Genomic DNA, 6,643 nt, shown 5'->3' with positions numbered 1-6,643 from the left:
GACGACAATCCCCGTTATCCTCCAGCTCTGCCTCTAACATAGAGGGCGATTAGTCGGATTCAGGAGTTCCTCAAAGTGCTCCCTCCACCGCCCTATTACCTCCTCAGTGGAGGTCAACAGTGTCCCATCCTTACTGTACACAGCTTGGATGGTTCCCCTTCCCCCTCCTGAGGTGGCGAACAGTTTTCCAGAAACACTTTGGTGCCGACCGAAAGTCCTTCTCCATGTCTTCTCCAAACTTCTCCCACACCCGCTGCTTTGCCTCTTTCACGGCAGAGGCTGCAGCCCTTCGGGCCCTTCGGTACCCTGCAACTGCCTCCGGAGTCCTCCGAGATAACATATCCCGGAAGGACTCCTTCTTCAGTCGGACGGCTTCCTGACCACTGGTGTCCACCACGGTGTTCGTGGGTTACCGCCCCTTGAGGCACCTAAGATCCTAAGACCACAGCTCCTCGCCGCAGCTTCAGCAATGGAAACTTTGAACATTGTCCACTCGGGTTCAATGCCCCCAGCCTCCACAGGGATGCATGAAAAGCTCCGCCCGGAGGTGTGAGTTGAAAGTCTGTCGGACAGGGGCCTCCTCCAGACGTTCCCAATTTACCCGCACTACACGTTTGGGCTTACCAGGTCTGTCCAGAGTCTTCCCCACCCCTGACCCAACTCACCACCAGATGGTGATCGGTTGACAGCTCTGCCCCTCTCTTCACCCAGTGTCCAAAACATACGGCCTCAGATCAGATGAAACGATTATGAAATCGATCATTGACCTCGGCCTAGGGTGCTCTGGTACCAGGTACACTTATGAGCATCCCTATGTTCGAACATGGTGTTCGTTATAGACAATCCATGACTAGCACAGAAGTCCAACAACAAACAACCACTCTGGTTTAGATCAGGGAGGCCGTTCCTCCCAATCACGCCTCTCCAGGTGTCTCCATCATTGCCCACGTGTGCGTTGAAGTCCCCCAGCAGAACAATGGAGTCCCCCACTGGAGCCCCATGCAGGACTCCAGTCAAGGTCTCCAAGAAGGCCGAATACTCCGAACTCCTGTTTGGTGCATATGCACAAACAACAGTCAGAGTTTTCCCCCACAACCCGCAGGCGAGGGAGGCGACCCTCTCGTCCACCGGGGTAAACTCCAACACAGCGGCGCTCAGCCGGGGCTTGTGAGTATCCCCACACCCGCCCGGGCGCCTCACACCCTGGGCAACTCCGGAGAAGAAAAGAGTCCAACCCCTATCCAGGAGTATGGTTCCAGAACCGAGACTGTGCGTAGAGGTAAGCCCCACCAGATCTAACCGGTAGCGCCCACCTCCCGCACCAGTTCCGGCTCCTTCCCCCACAGAGAGGTGACGTTCCACGTCCCCAGAGCCAGCGTCTGCCGCCCGGGTCTGGTCCGTCGAGGCCCCTGACCTTCACTGCCACCCATGTGGCATCGCACCCGACCCCAACGGTTCCTCCCACAGGTGGTGGGCCCATGGGCTGGAGAGATGGGAGCCACGTAGCTTGTTCGGGCTGTGCCCGGCCGGGCTCCGTGGCAAACCCGCCACCAGGCGCTCGCCGACGAGCCCGCCGCCTGGGCCTGGCTCCAGACGGGGCCCCGGCTTCCTCCGGGCAGGGTCACTCCATCTCTACCTTGCTTCTTCATTGGGGTTTTTGAACCATTCTTTGTCTGGCCCCTCACCTGAGACCACTTTGCCTTGGGAGACCCTACCAGGAGCACAAAGCTCCAGACAACACAGCCCTCAGGTTCACAGAGACACACAAACCTCTCCACCACGATAAGGTGATGGTTCACGGAGAAGATCTGATCAATATTTGTCCCCATAATAGGACATTTTGTACATTCATCCAAGCTAATTTGAACTGAAGCTAAAATATTCCTTCAGACATAATACATGAAAAAAAAAACACAAAGTATGAGTTTCCTATTTTCATTTAATCAGTCACAAATAGCTCAGGTTATGCCACTTTGTTTTGTCAACACTTTCCAGCAGTGGCAAACACTTTGCGGTAATGCCCCCTAGATGGCAGCTGCACAGCGCTGGTGTCGTTCTTTCCTTAACCTGTTGCAGAGGGAGAAACGTGAACATTAGCTCTGAAAGAAAAAGAAGGAAATAGCATCCTGAAAAGTGATTTATTTATTTTTTTGATGGTGGTGTCTGAAACCTTTTATCTGTTGACATAGTACTGTGGGACTGTGTGGCGGATGGTGAGAGACAGCGCGGGTGCGACGGAGGAGCCGTGTACTTCCATTCTGCTAGCCGTAGCAGGAGAGAGAGAGCGTGGTGGGCAGCGGGCTGGACTCTCAACTTCAGGCCTGAGTTTGGATTTTCATTTCTACTATCTCACCAGTAAGGTCTTTCTCTCCCGTGGATTTGGAGGATCGTGTCGGATACATTTTTTTTTTATACTGAGCTCAAACAGGTACTGGGTTGTGCACAACTAAATTCAAGAGACTATTGCTGCAGCAATACTTAAAAATTGTGGTTTCTGGCCAGAACATATTTTGTTAACAAATGTATTTTTGGGGTGGGAAATGGGAGTGTAATATGCATTGTTGAAAATGTTCAATAATTCTTTTTTTTTTTTAAAGAGTTACCGTGTGTTGGTGTTTTCATTCTCTGTGTGAAGTCAATAATCATCAACAGCCAAAGACAAATTAGTGTTAAGTGTCAGTGCATTTGATATCTATCTTGTGTTTATCCCTCGAACCAGGACATTACTAAAAGGTATTGAAGTAGTGATCCCAGACCTTGAGTATATATATTTTTTTACAGGTAAATGTTGAAGGCTGATTAGAACCTGGTTACAAATTTGGCGCCCAACGTGGGGCTGTGGGTGATTTGACTTCACAAGAGAATTGATATATACAGTGTGTGGTTCAAGAGAAATTATACATAAGGTATATTTTAACAACAAAATAGTAGTATTTACACCATTTTACAAAATTATTCAAAGTTAGGTAAAGTTATGGAGATTTGTGCAGAATATGGTTTTGATCCTGAGCGGTCTGTAGTACTAAGAAATGTTAGAAGCTCAGTGACCCTTAGGGAGGTGCGTAAAGCTTTTGCAGAGGAGGACAAAGTGTCCCAAATAGCATGGATAGGAGATGAGTTATCTGGGGGGATACTATGTGAATTTGAAGAAGCTATCACTCCATTATTGCTAGATGAAGAACACCTTAATGCAGAAGGGAATGGCTACTGGAAGGTTGTTCAGATAGATGGTCTCTACAAACACACTGAGAAACAAAAGGCCCCAAAGTCCTCGGACAACATTTTAGAGGAGTTATTAGATCACATACAGAATGTAGCTCAGCAAAATATGTTGAAAGTTGATGACCTTAACCAGCTTGTTATGCAACGCCTTTCACCTCAAACAACAGCAGAAAGGCCAAAACTAGCAACCTCCACTCCTTATTCTCACCTCTCTCAGCCAAAACCTGAGGTGCCCTTTCCTTCTCTCAGTGCTGGGGCTTCTAGCCTGAAGGGCAACATGGATTAATTTCCCAAATACCTTGGCTCTGTGGACTTGAAGGCCAATTCCAGGAATGACGACGGTGCAGCTAAGTCACAGTTAACCTTCACTATTCCTGATGGGGCACAGAAAGTAATAGTGGAACATGTTGTTAAACATGATCTGAGCCATACAGATTATCTTCCCTCAAAATATGAAATCCGGACTTTCTCTGGCAAGCATCCCAAGAGTGGTGAGGTGGATTTCAGCACTTGGAGGCTTCATGCAAAGCAACTCCTGAGAGACACATCTCTAACTGATAGTCAGAAGCGGAGACAAATTCTCAACAGTTTACTGCCCCCTGCTTTAAATGTAGCACTCACCGCTGGTGACAATGCCCCACCCAGGCTCTATTTGCATGAGTTGGAGAAAGCATACGGAAATGTGACTGGAGGAGAAGAGCTCTACATCCAGTTTGTTGAAACCCATCAACAGGATAATGAAACAGCTTCTGACTACTTGCGCCGCCTCCATACTTTCATGCAGGAAGTGATTGAAAAGAAAGGCATGGCTGGCAGACACTCTGACACTCAACTGTTAAAGCAGTTCATCCGTGGATGTTGGGATGAAGCTTTGATATCCCAGTTACGCCTGAAAGAGATCCTGTCTGACCCTGCAATGGAAATCATTGGGTGTTCGGACCTGTTGTTCAAAGTGAGGTCCTTTGAACATGAGAGGAAGGTAAAGGAGAGCAGGAAAAGCCGGTGTTTAGGGCCCACACAAGTCAAAGCACGCAGCCACATCCAGCAAAGTGTTGACCCACCAGACATGACCACTGATGAAAATGCCAACTTAAAGGAGAGAGTGAAACAGCTAGAAGATGAAATGGTACAAGCTAGGATTAAGCAAAGTCCTCCTGTTAAAAAAAAAAACCTCAGCCTGCAGTTCAGGAAAGAACAAAAGAAAAGAGTTTCCATAATAAAACTGAGCTGAGACTTAAGACACAAGCAAAAGAGGATAAGCTGAAAGGTTTTTGTTACAACTGTGGCGAAGATTCACATTACTTAGCCAACTGTAACAACCCTTCCAATGCTGAGTTGGTGCAACAAAAGCTACTACAAAGACACAAGCAGAGGTATCCAGCACAGTTGGACAACACTACCCCCACTGAACCTTTAAACAGGAAGTAGCTACTGTTGTGGAACGAACAGTAGCTCAACATGGAGAAAGTTCCACTTTAATTACAGAACAAAGCAAAGAGACAGTACAGGCAAAGACTCAAGTAGTAAGTGAGACCACAATACCTCCAGGCCTAGTGGGGGAACCCTGTGAAGCCACAGCATGGCTAGATGATGTCCAGTGCCAATGTCTCCTTGATACAGGGTCACAAGTAACATGTATATCCCAGTCCTTTTACCAGCAGTGTCTCTCTCATCGTAAGCTTCATTTGATAAGCGACATACTGGAAATTGAAGGTGCAGCAGGGCAGCTTGTCCCGTACCTGGGATATATTACTGTGGATGTGAAGTTTCTCAAAGAAGAATGTGGCACAAATGCAACCATCAGAACGTTAGCCCTGGTCTGTCCTGATCAGACATATAGTACCAAAACACCTCTTCTTGTGGGTACTAATGTTCTCATGCAGCTAATGGATGATTGCAAAATAGTGGGTGGGTACAAATATGTTGAGAAACTCAAAATCCATGCTAACTTTATCTCTGCATATGTGGCTTGTGAAGAAAAGACCAAAACTGACACAAGAAATGCAAAGTCCATGCCTGTACGCCTCATTGGAAGGAAACCAGTGACAATCCCCAAAGGTGACACGTGTGAGGTAACTGGTAGATTTCATGCTAAAACATCAGGAAATGAAGTCACTGCCCTGATAGAAGAACCCCAAATACAGTCTCTCCCAGGGGGACTCCTGCTCCGTAGTCACCTCATACAGGTTCGCCCAGGGTCATGTGCAAAAGTCAAGGTACTCATCCACAATATGGCTGATCATGCCATCACTTTGCAGCCACAAAGAGTCATTGCAGAATGTTCTTTGGTTGATTGGGTTAAACCTGTCAAAGTTAATGAGAATTATGCTCATGACAAAGCCAAAATGTTCACCACCAGCCAGAATGGGAGTCATGATGAAAAGCCTGTTGATTTAAACTTTGAAGACTCTCCTGTTTCCGAACAGTTTAGGGAGCATATCACAAAAAGAATCAACAGAGAAGCAGCACATGCTTTTGCCAAACACGATCTGGACATAGGACATATGATAGGTGTTGACCATGCTATTGAGCTAATGGAGCATACCCCCTTTAAAGAACGCACTCGCCGTGTTTCACCGGCAGATTTTGAAGACTTGAAACAACATTTGAAAGACCTCCTAGCTGCTGGAATCATAGAGGAATCTAATTCCCCATATGCATCGCCAGTGGTCTTAGTGAGAAAACGCAATGGAGAATTGAGGATGGTAGTTGACTATCGTAAGCTCAACAATCTCACTAAAAAGGATGCGTATCCTCTCCTGTGGATTGAGGAGACCTTTACCTTGTTATCTGGATCTAAGAGGTTCACTGTCCTAGATCTAAAAAGTGGCTACTATCAGCTTGATGTGAGAGAGGAGGACCGTTCTAAAACGGCCTTTACAACCCCTTTTGGTACATGGCAGTTTAAAAGACTACCCCAAGGGCTGACAAACTCCCCTGCTACATTTCAGAGGACGATGGAGAAGGTGATGGCTGGCATTAATTTGGAGGAAGTCATTGCATTTTTGGATGATTTGATCATTTTTTCAGACACTCTAGAGCAGCATGAGGAACGTCTGATGAAAGTCTTGAACCGAATCTCAGAGTTTGGGTTGAAATTGTCACCGTCCAAATGCAAGTTCTTCCAAATGTCTGTGAAATATCTTGGCCATGTGATCTCTGCTGAAGGTATACAGCCAGACCCAGACAAGATAGCCGCAGTTCGAGATTGGCCAGTCCCAACCACAGTGAGAGAGCTTAGATCCTTCTTGGGATTTTCTGGATATTACAGGAGGTTTGTGGAGGGATATTCAAAAATCGTGAGACCACTAAATGAATTGTTACAGGGACAATTTGCCACCAGAAGAAAGGATAAGTCACATTCATCTAAAACACAGTCCCTGGTTAACAAGTGGAGCCAAACGTGCCAAGCAGCTTTTGA

The sequence above is a fragment of the Perca flavescens genome, chromosome 2 (assembly GCF_004354835.1).
Source record: "Perca flavescens isolate YP-PL-M2 chromosome 2, PFLA_1.0, whole genome shotgun sequence".
Lineage (NCBI taxonomy): Eukaryota > Metazoa > Chordata > Actinopteri > Perciformes > Percidae > Perca > Perca flavescens.
Note: the sequence above shows the minus strand (reverse complement) of the source record.